Source organism: Psammomys obesus, unplaced genomic scaffold, assembly GCF_907164565.1.
Source record: "Psammomys obesus unplaced genomic scaffold, mPsaObe1.curated_primary_1811, whole genome shotgun sequence".
NCBI classification, from domain to species: Eukaryota; Metazoa; Chordata; class Mammalia; order Rodentia; family Muridae; genus Psammomys; species Psammomys obesus.
The window spans coordinates 24,442,885-24,461,687 of record NW_026596109.1 but is presented as its reverse complement, the minus strand read 5'-3'; the positions used below and the strand labels follow the sequence as shown (position 1 = coordinate 24,461,687).

Sequence of the window (18,803 nt, the reverse complement as noted above, 5' to 3'; positions counted from 1 at the left end):
TTTCTTTCTTTCTTTCTTTCTTTCTTTCTTTCTTTCTTTCTTTCTTTTTCCTTCCTTCCTTCCTTCTTTCTTTCTTTCTTTCTTTCTTTCTTTCTTTCTTTCTTTCTTTCTCCTTCCTTCCTTCCTTCCTTCCTTCCTTCCTTCCTTCCTTCCTTCCTTCCTTCCTTCCTTTCTTTCTTTCTTTCTTTCTTTCTTTCTTTCTTTCTTTCTTTCTTTCTTTCTTTCTCTCTTTCTCTCTTTCTCTCCTCCCTCTCATGACCTGGTCTATTCTGCTGGCCATTTTCAGTCTGGACTCTTCCAGATGCCTCTCTGACTATTGTCTCCCTTATATCTACAATAAAAACCTTCTCTACCATACCTGGGAGGGTCATGTCCTCATTTTATTCAATAAGGAATTCCCCTCTTTTTGTAGATGTCATTTACAGAACACACAGGTAGTGAGATGCTTGTTTTCCTCAGAGCCTCACAGAACAGCACTGCTCAAGCTGCTGCCCACTAATCACCCCCATTCAGCAAACAGTAACCGGCCATGACCATAAAGGCACAGAAATTGACACTACCCTTCTGGGAAGCTCTGTAGCAATTCAAGCATGTGATTTTTTTTGTTTTGTTTTGTCTTTGTTTTTTGAGACAAGGTTTTTCTGTAGCCTAGTCTGTCCTGGACTCAATCAGTAGACCAGGCTGGCCTCTGCCTCCCCAACACTGGGATTACAAGCGTGTGCCACCACGCCTGTCAACATGCGATTATTTTTTTAGCTTTTTCCTTCCATTTTATTCAGCAAGAGTTGTTAGTTCCTGTTGGGTTGGAACTGAATGAGGCTGCCCATGGCTGTGCTAGTTTGAGCAGGGATGTTCTAGTGACAGCCACAGCACCTGCCTTCTGGCCCAGCAAACTTTTAGCAGTAGACGGTGATACTGTCTGTCCTCAGTTGCTTTGCTTCAAAGTGTCAGGACACACAGAGCCGCTCTGCCTTCGTACCTGACTTCCTTCTGCTAGTGTTCCCAGCGCTTTTCAGGTAGGACTTATTTCCATTCGGATCTTGGGCACTACGTGAGGTGTCAGCCATACTCTTGCTGGTCTTTGCATTTAGAAGGGGCTAAGGAGGATCTCCCTTCTCTGGTGCTTCCACATTCCTGCCTACCATTCCCGGGCATAATATATTATTATCATTCTTGTATCAGAGGTGAGTCAGGTTGGTTGAGATATGATAGGAGCTGACCTTCCTGTAGAACAGGAAGGCACAGTACTCACCTAGGTGTGTCCTTGACCCCTCGGATGATGGCCTTGGTCCTCAGGCCCTCCTTCCTCCTCAGAAGAGCCTCTCACTTATCCAGGGCTCTTCTAGCCAGAGGCATAGATCTGAACAACTGACTAGAATGCTTTCATTTAAAGACATTTGTCTGTTTCGTGGTGCTATTTATAAAATTTCAAACCCAGGCCAGACAGGATTAAAATTGTCTTTAATCCCTGCTCTCTGGAGACTAAGTAGAAGGATCTCTGAGGATTTGAGGCCAGCCTGGACATCATGAGTTCAAGGTCAACCAGGGCTACAGTGAGAAAACCTGTCTCAAAACAAAACTTCAAATCTACAAATGTGGCCTTATCTCTTTCTTTCCTCAGATAGCTGTGTAAATGGAAAGACTTGGCTTTTGGGCTTAAAAAAAAATGTAACTCAGAGGTAAGGCACTGGCTTAGAGAGTTTGAAGCCGACTAATCTCTAGTACCAAAACAATAACAACAAAACCATCTTCAATGGTCTTCTCAGGAGCCTTTACTTGTCTGTAGTTGGCAGGAGCAGTCCCTGTCTCTGTTTTCATCTGAACAATACCTAGAGCTGGGATGCAGCTCAGCTGTAGAGCAGTTGCCCAGCATACCTAAAGCCAGGTATAGTGGCCCCAGCCTGTAAGCCCAGCATTTGGAAGGTGGAGGAAGAAGGATAGGAAATTCAAGGCTAGCCTGGGCTATCTGAGGAAAGAAAGAGATAAGGTCAGGTGATCCCCATCTCAACTGAAAATAAACAAACAGCTAAAGTCTGCTTCTCCTTCTCTTGAATCAGGGAGGACCCTGTGGCTGCTCTGACCAATGGAACAATGGATGTTCTTAACCCCCTTGCTGGCTGGGCGCCTTCTTCGCCTGTCTCTTGGAATGCTCCCTGTCAATGCTCTCCACACTCAGCTTGCCTATGGAAAAGCCCAGACTACACAGAGAAGTCAAACTTGAGTATACTCTCTTTGCCATCTGGCTCAGGGGTGCCTTTTCTCTGTCATTTGCAACCTTTCTCTCTGACAAGTCTCTCAGTCCATTTGGGGATGCCCCCAGATTAAATTCTTGTCACCAGGATGCTTGCCCCTTTTCTCAGCCTTTTTCCCTTCACATGTCCTGAGTGCCCCCCCTGGATTTCTCTCGACTATCCCTAGTAGCTGCCTCCTAAGTCCCACAGCTTCTCTATTCCCGCCTGGGCCGAACATGATCCTTCCTCTCTTCCTCCTCAGAGATTTTATTAAGGCCTCGATGTCTTACTGCAAAAGGCTTGGTCTCAGTACAGCGCAATCACCAAAGATGGCTCACTCGATTTCCAAATTCTCACATGTGGTAAAAACTTCTGCCACTGCACAAACAGATGGTATCTGTTGGGATTCTGACACATTCCCACTGTTGAGAGTCCCTTATCATCCCCCTGCCTCTTGTAAAAGGCCAGTTATTTTTCTCTCCGCTCTCTTGTTCCCTCCACCCTTGCCCAGGGGCGGCCTCTGTATACCCTCTCCCCAGTATACCTCCCATGTGAGATCTCTCGCATGGTGTGACTTTGTGGCGTCCATCGCTTAGATCATAACAGTACAACCCAAGATAAAGACTTTCCCACGAAGTTTCTTTAACCATGAATGACACTTTATTCAGTCATTGTCTTTACAACTGAAACTGGGAATTCAAAATTAACATCCTTGCCCGTGAGCTTCTTATACACACCAGAAAACGTTTCGACCTTGTGCACCACGTTGTTCTGCTGTGCTTCGCCTAAATGAAACTTTAGGAGCCGGCTGCCATCCAGTTTCACATGGATCCTCTTACCCACAATTTCACTTGGGAAGACTGCTGTCAATGTGCGGGCTTCTGGGGCTTCTGCTTATTTTTCATGCGGCTTCTCTGGGTTGGCTTGGGCAGAATCCTCCTCTGAGCAATTAAGACCACATGCTTCCCGCTGAACTTCTCCAACTCACAGAGCCGGATGTGGATTTTCTGGAAAGATTTCAGTTGAGGAACTGGTACAAAAATTATGATAGCTTTCCGACCACCACCAACTTCAGTGTCCTTGGCTGCGGTGATGTTGAGTCCCCGCAGCTGAGCCATGAGCTCCGAGTTCATCTCCAGCCTGAGAGATGCCAGACTCGAACTCCTGGCTTCTCGCCATTTGGCTTCACTGCTTAGCGCTCGAGCTGAGCATGGCTTCATCCTTACGGAGTGCTAGCACAGCTCTCGCGAGAACCTCCACGAAGTGTCTTAACTTTCCGGTCTGTCCCTAGTCTTTATCTGTCGCAGTAGATTTCCGATCAACTGAAGAGTGCAAACTGCTCCAAAACTGCATGCAATGTATCAGCCTCAGGTGATCCTCAAAACCTGCATCCCAGATGCTCCAAAGTGGCTTCCCTCGCCCCACAGTGGCCTCGCAGAACTCTGGCAGCACGTGAAACAGATGTCCCCCAACCTGCACTCCTCTCTCTCTTCTTAGCCTTCAACCAACATTCCAGCCTTCTTGCTCACCCTCACAATGATGCTCCAATTTCAGCTAAGAAACAGTGTAAAAGAAACTTTTTATTCACCTGGTTCAATTGTTGTCTTGGAGGCTTATTGCCTGTCTGCTAACCTAGGCCTAGTTCTGGAAGCGTCTGGCCTCCATACAATAACCTAGGCCTAGAATGCTTTCAGCCTCTGAGATTTACTGTTTCATAAGCTCACCCTTATTTGTTCTTACTGTCCTCTGGGCTGGCTGGTTCAACCCAGCTGTTCAGGCTCAAACTCCTCTCCCAGCTAATTTTCTCAATCTGGCCTTTCTCTCAGCCTCTGAATTGATCGCTTGGCCTCAAACTAACTTCAACAATCTTTTCTAATCTTCTGGCTCCTTCAAATTCTCTGGCTTGTTCCATCTTCAGCTGTGTTCTTTCTCTGCAACCTATCTCTCTATTACTGTCCTAGTAAAACTGCACCCCGTCTCCCCACAATGTCCCTTAAGTAGCTTCCCTTTCCTCTCTTCTCCTGAGAGTTGGGTGTATCCTATTCTGTCAAATCTTTCTCTGATTTGTCATTTTTTTTCTGCCACCCAACAGAGATAACTTTCAAACATGGGTGCTTCCTTCTACAAACTATCTTTACCTTCATTGTTTGGGATTAAAGACCTGTACTACCACACCTGGACCTAAGCTTTTCTTTACCTGAAACTTGCTCTGTACCAGGCTGACCTTGAACTCAGATCTGCTTGCTTCTCTCTCCTGGGTTAAAGGTGTGTTTGTATTTCAGCCAGATCACATAGACCTAGAAGGTCTTTGGATGTGATCTCTTGCCAGAGCAGCCTTGTTCTGAATTGAAATGTCTCTACAAAGCAGTTATAGAATAGATTCTGTCACCCTTCATCATCAACACAAAGGCTAAAATGTCAGGGCTCAAACTGAGCACTACTAGCTAACTGTGGTGTCTATTAGTGTGCCAAAGCACACGCTTGATTTGCAGGCTCACTCAGTACCTATGGCTCCTCTTGGTTCTTCTCACCTGTCTACTACCCTAAACCTCTCCAGCCTAGGGACTCCGTCCCCCGCTTCTCTTCTCTTTCCTATATAACCCTGCACTTTTGGCCTTGAACTCTCTTGGTTCTCTTCTCTTTGTCCTCTGCTCTTGACTCCACCAAGACTGTGGGAGAAGCCTGTGTACAGTGCACAGTGGTGCACGCCTGTAATTCCAGAACTCAGGGAGGCAGAGGCAGGTGGAATGGTCTACAAAGCAACTTCAGGACAGCCAAGGCTACACAGAGAAAAACTTGTCTTGAAAAACAAACAAAAACAGAACCCCCCCCCCAACAGATAGAATGCTGGAGGGAGCATTACCCAGCAGGGATTGGGGAGGGGAAGATTCAGCTCTATTTAAGGATGAGAGTTTGACTGCACCCCAGTGAATATATAGATAACACAAATTGGACTTTGCTTTTGCCTGGGGAGAGGTCATAAGGGGATGGGAAGTGGTAGACAGGGAAGGACTGGCATGTGAATTTGATAGGGTTATATGATGTGAAATCCACAAAAAAAAAATAAATAAAATCAATAAAAACATTATGTTGGAAAAACATTACAGGAGGCAACTGTTTGGGCTGACTCTAGTACTAGGTCTTAACTCTGGTTCTCTTTCTTTTTGTTTTTGTTCTTCGAGACAGGGTTTCTCTGTGTAGCCTTGGCTGTCCTGGACTCGCTTTGTAGACCAGGCTGGCCTCAAACTCACAGCAAACGACCTGCCTCTGCCTCCCTGAGTGCTGGGATTGCAGGCATGTGTCACCATGCCTGCCTAACTTAGTGATCACCAACTTTTCTAATGCTCTGACCCTTTAATATAGTTCCTCATGTTGTGGTGAGTCCCAAACTTAAAATTATTTCTGAAGCTACTTCATAACTATAAGTTTGCTACTGTCATGGATAGTAATGTAAATACCTGTGTTTTCTGGTGGTCATTTGATGGCTGTAATCCCAGCATTTGAGGAGGCAAAGGCAGGTGGATCTCTGTGAGTTCAAGGGCGGCCTTGAAAACAAACAAAACAAAAGAAGTAAAAGGGGTCACTCCATACAAGAGTTGAGAACCCGTGGTCTAAATTGATTTAGAAAACGGAAGTAGTATCCTTCAAGCTGCAGTGCCTGCTGCCAACTGAAGCTCTCTATGTGAGAAATCAACCAGATAACTCAATTTCCCAGAGAGACACACTTTAACTGGCATGATAATGAATCATACCCCTTACCCCTAATCCTCTCACAAGAAGGCCACACCTGAAAAGACTAGAAGTCAGCAGTTTCCCCCTGCTCTTGGCAAGAAGGTAAAGTCAGTTCTCTTTGTCTCTCGTTTCTGTCTTCTTCACCCCTTTTCTGTCCAGGTGTTTGGGGAAGATGTGGGGGACATAAAGCTAACAAGATTAAACTTCATTGTACTTAAGGCCTCCGACACAGTTTTACCCAAAGTTTTATCACAGCAGCTTTAACCTCAGAGGCATCAGGAGGGCGCTTGTAGGAGCTAATGAAAGACTGTATAGCAAACTAATCAACGCAAAGCACACTTAAACCCCAAGTCAAAACACAGCCTTGCTCTTTTCAAACTAAGCTGGGCACTGTGGCTGCCTTGTTTCCTCTTGGGCACAGCCACATCAACGAACCAGAATCCAGACAACCTGTTTGGGCCACAGGTGAGCTCAGGCAAGAGGATATTCTGGAACTGGTTTCACTGTTGTTGGGCAAGAATTTTAATCTGATGTGAAGGTAGCTGGGCTCATTCATCCTGCTTTTTAAATTTTTATTTATTTAAGAAGAAAGCAGGCTTATAAAAAGAATACTGTCTGCCTATTGCAAACTTTTAAGGGTTTGGTCATGTTCCTGGGAATAAAATAGTCAGATCTCACAGCAGAACATATAGGTGTGTGTGCTGTTGTTGTTGCTTGTTGTCTGTTTGTTTGGTTTTGGTTTTGAGATGGTCTTGCTATGTAGTTTTGTAGTCCTGCAGTCCTGGTTTGCTTTAAACCTGTGGTGATCCTCCTGCCTCAGGCATGGTGGTACACACTTGTAATGCCAGCATTCAAGAGGCTTCGGCAGGAAGTTCAGAAGTTCAAGGCAACCTCAGCGACATGAGAACCTGTCAAGAAAGAAATAAAAGAAGAAAGAGGGAAAGAGAGGGGAAGGAAGGGAGGTTGCTCAGTCACTGTAAATAATCAGCAATAAGGCTCTCCCCTCCATTAACCCTCATAGTGTATCTGTTCCCTTTCTTATCTTGCTGATCTGTCAATAAATTCTCAAACATGCTAACAAGGTTCATTTCTGCCACAGGACCTTTGCACATGGTCTCTCATCCTCCCACTCCCACTTTTCCATTTCTTCATCTAAGCGAACATTGTTTTTCCCTCAGTTCTAACACAAGTTGTCTTTGTTGGCCTCTGCAGAGGACATGAGATGTCCTAGTTACATATTTGCAACACTTTATTTTTTTCATAGCATATTTTGTAATCATAACTACATACCTTCATCTGGGCAGTTACTTCATTTCTCTCAAGGAGAGCATTTCTTCATATTCTCATGAGCCCCATCTTCGTGGTTAGTTTAACATGAATCTATTATCTGATGCTTTCATCAAGATAAACACTATTCTAGGAAACTCTGACCCAGGAAGATAAAAGTTGTGAATAACTTTATTGTTGATTCCAGTGACATCCAGGAAGACCTGCTAACTCTTCAAAATAAAGCATTAAGATGACAATTTGTTTACCAAGATCCTTAGAATCTCCTCACTCACTTTCTACCTAGTCCTACCAGTCCGCAAGCAACCCTCATAAAATGCTAACCAAGGCTTTTCTGGCTTCTCTCTCTCTCTCTCTCTCTCTCTCTCTCTCTCTCTCTGTGTGTGTGTGTGTGTGTGTACGTGTTGTTTTTGAGATATGCTTTCCCTTGTAGTACAGGTCATCCTTATGCTGACTGTAAAGCCAGGTTGGTCTCTAGCCATGATCCTTCTCCCTCTGCTTTCCAAGTGCTGAGATTAAAAGTGTGCACTACCGCACTGCCTGTCTTCACTACCCTCATTAAAACACTCACCTTAAAGTTTAGGTTTGAAGAATAGCCCAATCTTGCCCCTACCTGCTCTGAGCTGTTGCAAAGACTGTCTAGACACAGTTCTGTCTTGCCACATAAGCAATAAATTGAATTTTATCCAACAAGTTGCTTTGGTGAAGTCTAGGGAAATTTCTTTCTTTCATTCTTTGTTTCTTTCTTTCCTTCTTTTTTTAAATAATTTATTTAATTTTTACATACATTTGGTGTTTGGCCTGCATGTATGTCTGTGTGAGGGTGTCAGATTATCTGGAATTGAAGTTACAGACAGTTGTGAGATGCCATGTGGGTGCTGGGAATTGAACCCAGATTCTCTGGAAAAGTAACCAGTGCTCTTAACTGCTGAACCATCTTTCCAGCCCCTCTTTTTTTTTTTTTTTACTATTTTTTTTTGTTTTTCTTTGTTTTGTATTTCTTATTTATTTTTCATTTAATGTATTTGATTGCTCTATCTGCATGAACATCTGTGTGCCAGAAGAAGGCAACAGATCCTAGTATGGATGGCTATGAGCCACCATGTAGTTGCTGGGAATTAAACCCAGGACCTCTGGAAGAACAGACTGTGCTCTTAGCTGCTGAGCCATCTCTCTCCAGCCCTCTTTCTTTCTTGATACAGGGTCTCACATGTTTTTCTAACATGCCTGGAACTCACTATGTAGACCAGGATATCCTTGAACTTGGATTCACCTACCTCTGCCTCCCAAGTGCTAGGATTAAATCATTCACGATCACACCTAGCCCATAGGGCTGGTTATATACATATAACCAATATTCATATTTAGTCTTCTTTCTCCTCCTTCTTTTCCTCTTCTTTCTCCTGCTCCTCCTCTTTGCCCTTCTTGGGAAGCTGCAATTGAACCCATGGTGGAAATCAGTGATACTTCAGATTTGAGGAAATAATTGAAGCTGATAGACAGTTCTCTCTCATCAATTTATGTTCTCTAGGAGAACATAGACCTGGTCAGCTTCGATCACTGACATATTTCAATGTTATGAAGAAAATATGCTCAGTATACAATTGATGAGTGGTAGGGTAGATCTATGGACAGACGAAACTAAGTCCTTGGGGGATGAAAAAAGCAGTTCTAGCTCTTCCTGATAAGATTTTTTTTGGCAGAGCTTCTTGAAGCAAAGGGTGGAAAAAGCCATTAATCTCAGCTCTTTGGAAGTGAAGGTGGAAACAGAAGTAGAGGCAGATGCAAGCACATTTCTGTGAGTTTGAGGCCAGCTTGGTCTACATAGTAAGATCCTGTCTTAAGAAAAAAAAGTAAGAAAAAGAATTTCCACCTTTGGGGCCAGCTGGTCCTGGTGAAGTACGCCTTTAATCCCAGTGCTAGAGAGATAGAGGCAGGTGGATCTCTGTGAGTTTGAGACCAGCCTGGTCTATAGAGCAACTTCTAGGAAAGCCAGAACTGTTACACAGAGAAGCCTCATCTCAATAAAAACTAAAAATGAGTAGAATAGAATAGAATAGAATAGAATAGAATAGAATAGAATAGAATAGAATAGAACAGAACAGAACAGAATAGAATAGAATAGAATAGAATAGAATAGAATAGAATAGAATAGAATAGAATAGAATAGAATAGAATAGAATTCTATCTTTGTCTGTTTTAGTTAGTTCTTATTTAATGCAGCTTGGCTTTTAACTCATACCATATAGCTAAGAATGGCCTTGCACTCTGGTTCTCCTGCCTCTGTGTCTGAAGTGCCAGAATTACAGGTATGTGCCACTAAATCTGGCTTACTAGCCCCTCTCCTCCTCCATTTTCTTGCCCTTCTACTCTGACCCAGTTCCGGGAATATCTCCACACTCAGGCAGGCAAACATAGGGAAGGGTTTAGCCACCCGTTTGGGCTGTACATATACCCATCTCCTCACAATGTACCTAGAAATCTGTGACTCCAATCTGCAGGGAGACACATACACACCATTCCAAGCAAGGAGTTTTCTCTCCCGTTGATAGCCATCATGTGTAGACAGTTTCCATTCAACCTTTGGAGGGTAAGGGGCTGATCCATTCTTCTAAACTAGTTTTGGGCACACGTAAAATTGGGCAAATTGTGTCTCCTGAGTGAACTTTTAAGAAAAATCCCCATTTGCCATTGTATGCATATGTATAATTGGATATGCATATTATTAAAATTAGAAACACTATTGGAAGGGACACAGTAAGGAAAAGCTTATGTAACTCAAACCTGTTAATCAAAACTGAGGCCTGCCCAAGCAAACCTCTCCTGTAGACCTCATAAAAGAAGCCCCATGCAGAGCTGGGTTTGGTGGTGGACTGTAATCTCAACACTTGGGAGGCAGAGGAAGGCAGATCTCTGTGTGTTTGAGGCCAGCCTGATCTACAAAGTGAGTCCAGGATAGCCAGAACTACATAGAGAAACACTGTCTGGAGGGAGAAAAAAAAAAAAAAAAAAAAAAAAAAAGCCCCATGCAATAATGCTCTCCCATTCACGTAGATTGCTGTCACTCTTGGCAGCATATTTTTGATTGGTATTATGCCTTTGCTTCTGATAGTTTTCTTGCTACATTGCAATCTCCGGGAACCTTTATTACACTTCTTTGACTTAAGAGAACAACAACTTGGAAATATTCAGTCTAGATATCACTCATTAGTGACACAACTATCTAAGATTTTTCTGGGTTTTCCAAATTTTTACTTCATTCTTCTTTTGTGATTTTGGGGTCCAAACTTGAGGCCTCTGCATGCTAAGAAAGTGTTCTGCCATTGAGCTACATCTTTACATGCCTCTACAAAATTATCATTTTTTCCTTTTTTTTTTTTTTTTTTTTTAGATAAAATTTGATGTAGCTCAGGCTAGCCAGAACCCTACCCCCCAAAATCTAGAATTACATGAGCCACCACATCTGGCTGCTGAAAGGGTTTCTATTGGATGCTAATAGTGGCCTCATATTACCATATAGCTGCAAATTGTTTTGTTTGGGTTTTGTGTGTGTGTGTGTGTGATGTGCCTGTATATGGTGTGTGTGTACGTATTTTGCGAGTGAGAGTGCATGTGTGCCATGATGTGGAACATGTATGTGCTGAGGCACACATGTGGAAGATGGAGAACCACCCTGGGCTTGGTCCCTGACTTCTCCTTAAGACAGGATCTCTTTGTTGTTGCTATCCATTGTGCCGGGGTAGATGGCCCACAAGCTCTTAGAGTCTCCTGCTGCCTCCCAGCTGGCCATAGCTGCGCTGGGATTATAGGTATACACTATCATGCCCAGCTTTCCATGGGTTTTGGGGATTCAAATTTTTTCTTCACACTTGCTCAGTACACACTTCAACCACTGAGCTGTCTACTCCTCCCCTCATTGTTTTTGTTTGTTTGAGACAAGGTCTCAAGATGTAGCCTTTCCTGGCTTGGAACTCTATGCAGTCCATGTTGGCCTCAAACCTGCAGTGATACTCCTGCCTCAATCTCCCAGGTATTGGCTCCAGGTACGTGCCACCACATCTGGCAAGTTCTTTCCCCTTAGTGTCCTCTGATACTTGTTTTATAAAGCAAAGGGGAGGGCCTGGCAGTCAGGAGACAAGATCATTGGGCTTGGCTTCCTGTCTAAAAAGAGTCAATGCTTTCCAAGGTTCTGTGCCATGCCAGTATTCTGTCCTCTCATCGGGATTTAGGGACACAGGCTAGTGCAGCCCATCCTCGCTTTATGTGAAGAGGTCTCAGCTGAGGGGGTACAGGAATGTCAGAACCACAGGGCCTCTGCTTTCCCATCTTGTAAGAAGCCGAGGTAAAAGATAGAGAATTCCCCTACCTCTCTAGGGCAATAGGAGAGTATCTCCAAGTTTGGAGAGGAGGTGAAGGGCAGTACAGTGGTGGGAAACACCTTAAAGGAAGTGGGTAGTAGTTAGAGGTGGTTGGGGCAAGGCTGAAGACCTGGAGGGACTAGTTGAGAAACTGGGTGGTGGTGACTAAGACATTTGAGTCCTGAGAACATCTTTCAACTTCAATGCCCTGAGACTGTTCATTCCTGTCATTTACTATTCACAAATCAAATATCCTACCTTAGAGTTACTGAAATAAAATGACTCTATGATGCAATCAATGTGAGCTAGAAGAGAAAGGGCCAGCCTTTGGTCCAAAGACTTTTTTTTTCTGGACAGATTTCTTTTTACTTTTTAAAATTAGATTTATGTATCTTATTTTATGTGAGAAAGTTTTGTCCCCATGTGTGCCTGTGCATCATGTGTGTGCCTGATGCCCTTGGAGATCAGAATAAGATGTCATACCCACTAGAGCTGGAATTATGGATGGTTGTGAACTACCTTGTGGGTTCTGGGAATTGAACCAGGTCCTCTGTAAGAACATGTGTCCTTGACCAGTGAGCCACCTCTCTAGTCCATAAACACACAGTCCACAGATGGCAGAAATAACTCAGCTGGAGGGAACAGGTACTATTATGCCACCCCAGTCCTATCAATAGCCACTACTGCTACCACAGGGTTCAGTCACCAAAGCTGACAGCACAGTGAATGTTTCCAAAATCTCAGAGCATATATGTAGTATGTGATTATACATATGCATTTACATATGCATAGATAAATATATGTAGGGCTAATAACAGCATTATGTTCTGAACTTATCTCAGCAATGCCTCGGCCAGCGGAGCTAAAGTTATTCGGGGGGCGTAGAAGAGAATCCGACCCTGTGAAAAGATGAACGAGAGAAAAGAACGAGTCCAAGCAAACAGGTGCTTGTCAAGGACTAACTTTACTGAGCAGAATCAGCTTTTATAAAGGGTTCAGGATAAGGAAGTAGGGTGGGTGAAAAATTACAAATTCTTCTCGGCCAGGGGCCTGAAACATCTTGTGATAAGCCACAGTTCTGTGAGCACATCTCTGCTGCTGCCAAGCAGTATGTTTACTACAGGTAAGGGAACGGGCAAGTTGAGGCAAGTTGGTGAGCTTCCACAGGTGGTCTCTGAAGTTGGCGAGTTCTCTCAGGTGGTCCCTGACACAGCAACAGCTTTTCTGGGTTCTGCAGTTATTTGAACAAAATTATACAGACAAAAAATATATGGGAAGCTTTACAGATTTTCATGTCGTCCTTGTGCAGGGGCCTTGCTAATATCTGTATCTTTTTAATTTTAACTGATGTGCTGCCAAAGCAAGCACAAGACCTTGAATTTCTAATCCTTCTGCCTCACCTCTCAAGTTGGGAGATTTACAGGTTTATGAGCCCACGATCAACCTGTTTCTTGGAGCTATCAATCCTAATGGAGGATTAACCTCAAAGGCCTCTCACAAGCTGGGCAAACTCTCCACTGAAGTACACCCCAGCCTGAAAGCTTCTCCCTGAAACACACTGAGACATGTAGGGAACTCACTCTTGCTCTCACTCCCAGACTACTGTGTGCCTTGCCTTAACTTCTATCATTGGCTTTGGTCATGCAGACTCAGAGTTTGTTTTGGGGGTTGGAGAGATGGCTCAGCAGTTAAGAGCACTTGCTGCTCTTGAAGAGGACTCAAGTTTGGTTCTTAGCCCCCATTATAAGTGTTACAGCTCTGCTCCAAGAGGTACCCTGGCAGTCAGGAGCCTAGGAATACCACAAAGTCACACAGCATGGCAAATCCCACTCAAGAGATTTATTGGGAGGAAAAACCCAGGAGTGTGGCTGCTTCTGTTGGGGTGTCCGGGAGGAGACAAGAAGCAACAAGAAACCGAGCAGAAGATAGGGTTTATATAGGGTTTCCTGGGTTGGGGGGGAGGGTTGATGGTGGCTTGGCATTGGGAGCAAGCTTCAGGGTTGATAGGATTCTGTGCTCAGGAATTGGTGGGACCCTGTTTCCTATCCCTGGTCTTAGGCTTGGTGTCATGTCACGGTCAGGGTGTTTTTCCTTTTGCCTTGGTCCTTTTATCCTACACCCCTGATAGGCAGCTTATAACTGCTTATAACTCCAGCCCCAAGGGGTCCATCACCCTCTTCTGGCCTCAGCAACATCTGTACCTGAGTTATGTACTCACAAACACATTCAGAAAATTAAAAATAAAAACATTAATAGTAACAATAATAATAGTTTGTTTCTACTCCAAATAAACCTGGATGTACAAACTCAGTTGGTCCAGTTAAATGAGCCAACCCTAGCTCCCCAAAGTCTTTCCCAAGACCATACATTAGCTTTAAAGCACTTTCTACCACATGTTTCCTGGAAGGTGGTTCCAAAGCCCAAGTCTAGATTTGCTCACCTCTGACACAGTTCTATTTTGCAGGCTTTTGTGTGCGTATGTATGTGTGTGCGCAAGCGCGTGGAGAATTGAACAGAGCCTTGCACATACTATTATGAGCTTTCTCTTCCATGGAATCTCATCTCTAGCACCCAGGCTGTGTGTGTGTGTGTCTAAGTGTGAGCACACACACACACACACACACACACACACACACACACACACACACCTGTATAAGTATGTGTATATGCTTCTGTGTGTGTGTGTGTGCCTGCCAAATTAGGATGATGGTTTCGCAGCGAGCTCTGCTTGTCCTCAAGGCATAGACCACTCAGCCTTCCTTCTTCTCTACTCCATTTTCTTCTGTTCTCTCACTTTGCTGGGGCCTTGCTTCCCTGTTGGCAGGTGAACTGGCTATTTCTGTTATTTTTAGCTCCTCCCTTCCCTGCAAACAGGCAGATTCTATCTCCTTCAGGAATCTCCCCTCCTTTCTATTCCGGGTAGATTGCCCTCAGACTGGACACACAAGCCCTTACCTTAAGGAATCTAATTACTTTTTAACAGCTAAACCGATCTTCCTACCTGCAGGCACACATAGCTCCCCAGTGCTGAGCTCACCAACTCCTATTCTTCCACTTGGCATTGCTTTGCTTGTTGCTGACTAGTCTAAACTTTTCAGTAGGCGCCCAGGGGCTCCTCATGATCTCACCTAAGCCCAGACGTCTGCCGCCTTAACTCCCCCAAACCCTGTGACCAGTAATCCTCAAATCAGTGTGCACATTCCAAGTTAAGTGGTTTCTCCGTAGTTTCTGTCAATGATCCAAATTTTAGTCTGGTTTTTTTTTTTGGCCAATCTCCTTCATAACAGTGATATAGCTGGAAATGCTGAAACCATTTTCTGTGCCTTCACTCACCTCTTACCATTTTCTAAATGCCTGATTCACAACTGACAATTGATTTATATTACACAAATTTTCTCCTGTGGGGAAACTGGGTAATGTCCACCCCGCCCACCTCTAAGGTTCCAATGACAAACTGAAATTTGATTTTATTTACTTACTTACTGAGCATGGTTGAGTGGGTATTTACAGGATGGTAAGACTTGCTGTGCTGGCAAGTCTTCACCTGGCATGGATGATGGCTCCCCACTAGCCACATGGATGGAGTTCCCTACTCTAGTCTTCCCCAGCTTATACACTTTGGGCTTTGTCTGAGATCACCCAAGCCACATGCATTAGGGCAAAATTGGATTCATATAGTTGGAGAGTGCCTGGATACTTAGGCTAGAGTCCATGGCCCTCCCTGTCTCTCCATTCATGGAGGGAAGTCACACAGTCAAAAAGTCCAGCTATAAAGCAGGTAGAGATCCTCCTGTCTTTGCCTCCCCAAGTGCTGGCATTATAGGCATGCACCACCTAGCCTGGCTCAATTTTGATTTTTTAAATTAAATCTTGTTGTGTTTGTTGTTGTGGTGGTGGTGTTGGTACTGGTATGTGTGTGTTTGGGTGTGTGCATATGTCACAGCATACCTGTGGCTGTCAGAGGTCCACTCTGAGAAGGCAGATCTCTCCACCTTTAGATGGTTTTGGGGAACTAACTCAGGTTGTCAGCTTTTTATACAAGCGCCATATCTATTCTCAGATCTTTCTAACTGAATGGTAATCTCAATTTTGTACTGCTTAAACATAAGTTCCAAGTGCAGCTGGGAATGGTAAGGTGTGCTAGAAATCACAGACCAGGCAGCTGAGAGGAGTTCAAAGCTAAACTAAATAGTGAACTTGAGGCCAGCTTGGGTTACATGAGAACCTATCTCAAAATAGCAAAACAAATCTACTCCTCTTCCCGAAACCCAGAACAAGGTCCACATACATTTATTAAGTACCATGTAATATGTATCTGAAATAGGGAGTGACAATAAAGGAGAAAAGAAAAAAGGAAAGAAGGGAAATAACAAAAGAGAGATGACTTAGTAGGTAAAGGTGCTTGCTGCCAAGACTAGTACGCTGAGTTAAATCCCAGAACCCACTTGGTGAGACATTCAAGTTCTAAAACTTGTTCTCTGACCTCACATGTATGCCCTGACATGTACTCCCATGCACCCAAACATCTTTGCCTTCTCATGTGTTCCTTGACATGTACTCCACACACCTATATCTCTACCTTCACGTGTACCTTGACATGTACCCCATACACTCACACATCTCTGACCCCACATGTGTGCCCTGACATATACACTCACATACAAAGTACATAAATGTGAAGAAGGAGGAAGAAGGGAGGAGGCTCTGAAGAGATAGTTCAGTGATTAAACATAACCACTGCTCTTACAGAGGACCAGAATTGTATTCCTAGCACCCATGTCAGGCAGCTCACAACCCTCCGTAACTTTAGCTCGAGGGAATACAATGCCCTCTTTAGTCTCCCTCAGGTGCTAGCACACATGTGCAAATACACTCATACAGACACAGACACATACATGAAAAAAATAAATCTTTTTTGCCTTTTCTTTGTTTTAAGGAAAGGGCTAACAGCTCCAGGTGAGGCATTACTGGGATACTGAGAGTCAAAGCCAAGCCTCACCCACGATGTGTCAGTGCCCTGCTGCTGACACACACTTCCACTCTCTAGAGATGTTCTCATTTAACAATAGGGCACTTAACAGAGTATACAGCCTTTTAATGAATTATTCTCAGATTTTTAAACAAGTTTTTTAAGTGAGTTTCATATGTAGCTTAGGTTAGAACTTACTATGTAGCTCAGACTCTCCTCAAATTTCCATCAATCTACCTGTCTTAGCCTTTCCAGTGCTAGGATTATAAGTGTGAGCCACCAATGCTTGGATCGTTTTGAGTTATTAATTTGAACTATTGGTAAAAACTTAAACATGACATATATTAAAGTTTAAGCCAGCAAAACTTGTTAAAGGTATGTTTAGGGGCTGAGGAGATGGCTTGGCGGATAAAGTGTTGCCTATGCAGGAAGACCTGAGGGTCTTTGGTCTCATGGAACAGCGGCGGCACGCATTCAAAGCACTTGTGCTGGAAGTCCAGACAGGAGGATCCAGGAGTCCACTGTCAGCCAATCTAGCCAACTGCAGAGTAAGCTCCAGGTTCCGTGAGAGAGCTTGTCTCAAAAAAGCAAGGCAGAGAGTGACAGGGAAGACATTGGAGGTTGATTTTTAGCCTTTATAAAGGGAAACGTGGTCAAGCATAGTCTCCACATATGCACATACAAACATACATCAGAGATGAGGCGAAGAAAGTGAGAGAGGAAAAGAGGGAGAGGGAGAAAAAAGAGAGGAAAGGAGAGAGAATGTTATTTTAGGATACATCTAAGAGCTGAAAAGTAGTGGTGCATGCCTTTGATTCCTGCACTTGGGAAGCAGAAACATGTGAATCTCTGTGAGTTCAAGGCCAGCCTGGTCTACAGAGTGGGTTCCTGGACAGCCAGGACTACATAGAGAAAACTTGTCTCAAAAAACCACCAAGACAAGAACCTAAAACTTATGTACCATCTGATGAGGTTGTCAATCAAGGTACATGAAGGAATTCCAGGGGAATGCATAAAGATGTACTGAGGATATAGTTAGAACTGAGAAGAGCCTCTTTTGAATATTTGTCGTCACAGAAATTTACAGAAATTCTGCAGTCAGCCTCAGGAGATGATATTCTTGCTTAGAACAAGTTGAAAGATAAACTTTGGACAGTATTATTCTATGTCCTTTGTAATGAATAACCCAAGATAATGTGTTAAAGTTTAGTGGAGATTTAAATTCCTGAGCTGATTAAAGTTAAGACCATAAGATCTAAAAAAAAAAGTATTAATATTAGTTCTGGAGTATATAGTGAAAAATTGCATGTCTTAAAAAAAACCCACTTTTTACTGTCTAATTCTGCAAAGCGATACAGAATTAGTACAAACAAACAAACAAACAAACAAACAATTCAACTTTAAGTCTAGGCCTCAAGTAAGAAGACTGGTTTGGCTGACTCTAGCTTGTGTCTCAACAAGCTAGAAGGTTGAAGGTTGGGAGGTCGAGATGCAGGTGTAATACAGATAAATTTGGCTGTGTGTGCAAATGGATGGGGCTAGAAAACAGACTGAAGCAGGGTCCATTTGCGGCTATTGCAACGTCAAGTTGCTAGAGTAAATGGTTAAAAAAAAAAAAAAAGGCCAGAAAAGAACAGGAGGGGTCGGGTGAGGGAAAAAGCTCAAGGTCTACAGAGGCCGCCTGACTTTCCTTCTGTCCTTAAAGCAGCCCTGAGGCTCTAAGGGTGTTGGCCCGGTTGTCCTGCCAGAGCTGGCTGTCCCCACCCCTCCCCTCCAGTTCCCTTTCCCCCTCCCTACTCTGCCCTGCGGTCCCCAGGAGCCCCCACCCCCTCGGCTGCGGCACCGCCCTCGCCGGGTTCCTTCCTCCTCCCCTCCCCGTGAGGCGCCGACTCGCCCAGCTGCCACGTCTCACTGATGACATCAACACAGTCCGCTCGGCCTTAGCCAATCCGCTAGGGGGAGTCCGAGCAAAGTCCTAGCCAGCAAGCCAGCAGGGAGGGGAGCAGGAAGGGCAGGGTGTGGGGTGAGGGAATCCGGACGGGGCGGGCGACAAGCTCGCCGGCGCGCATGCGTACAGAGCGCAGGGCCTAGTGGGAAACTGAGTGCATGCTGTCCTCGGCCCCGTCAGGCTGCCCAGCGCGTGCCTCGTTCACGGACTCTGTTTCCCGGCGTGCCTCGCGGCGCGGCCGCCCTCTGGGCCGCGACAGGCCCCTTGGCCTAGGCTTC

At 44.4% G+C, this 18,803-nt stretch overlaps 1 non-coding gene and 1 pseudogene across 1 annotated transcript; both read right to left on the bottom strand.

Moving 5' to 3' along the window:
- Positions 1-2,891: 2,891 nt before the first annotated feature.
- On the bottom strand, positions 2,892-3,443 carry LOC129692477 (40S ribosomal protein S7-like; annotated as a pseudogene).
- A 9,429-nt stretch (positions 3,444-12,872) lies between these two features.
- Positions 12,873-12,976, bottom strand: LOC129692640 (U6 spliceosomal RNA). Its single transcript, XR_008722742.1, has one exon. It is a non-coding gene; the product is annotated as a U6 spliceosomal RNA (small nuclear RNA).
- Between the last annotated feature and the right edge of the window lie 5,827 nt (positions 12,977-18,803).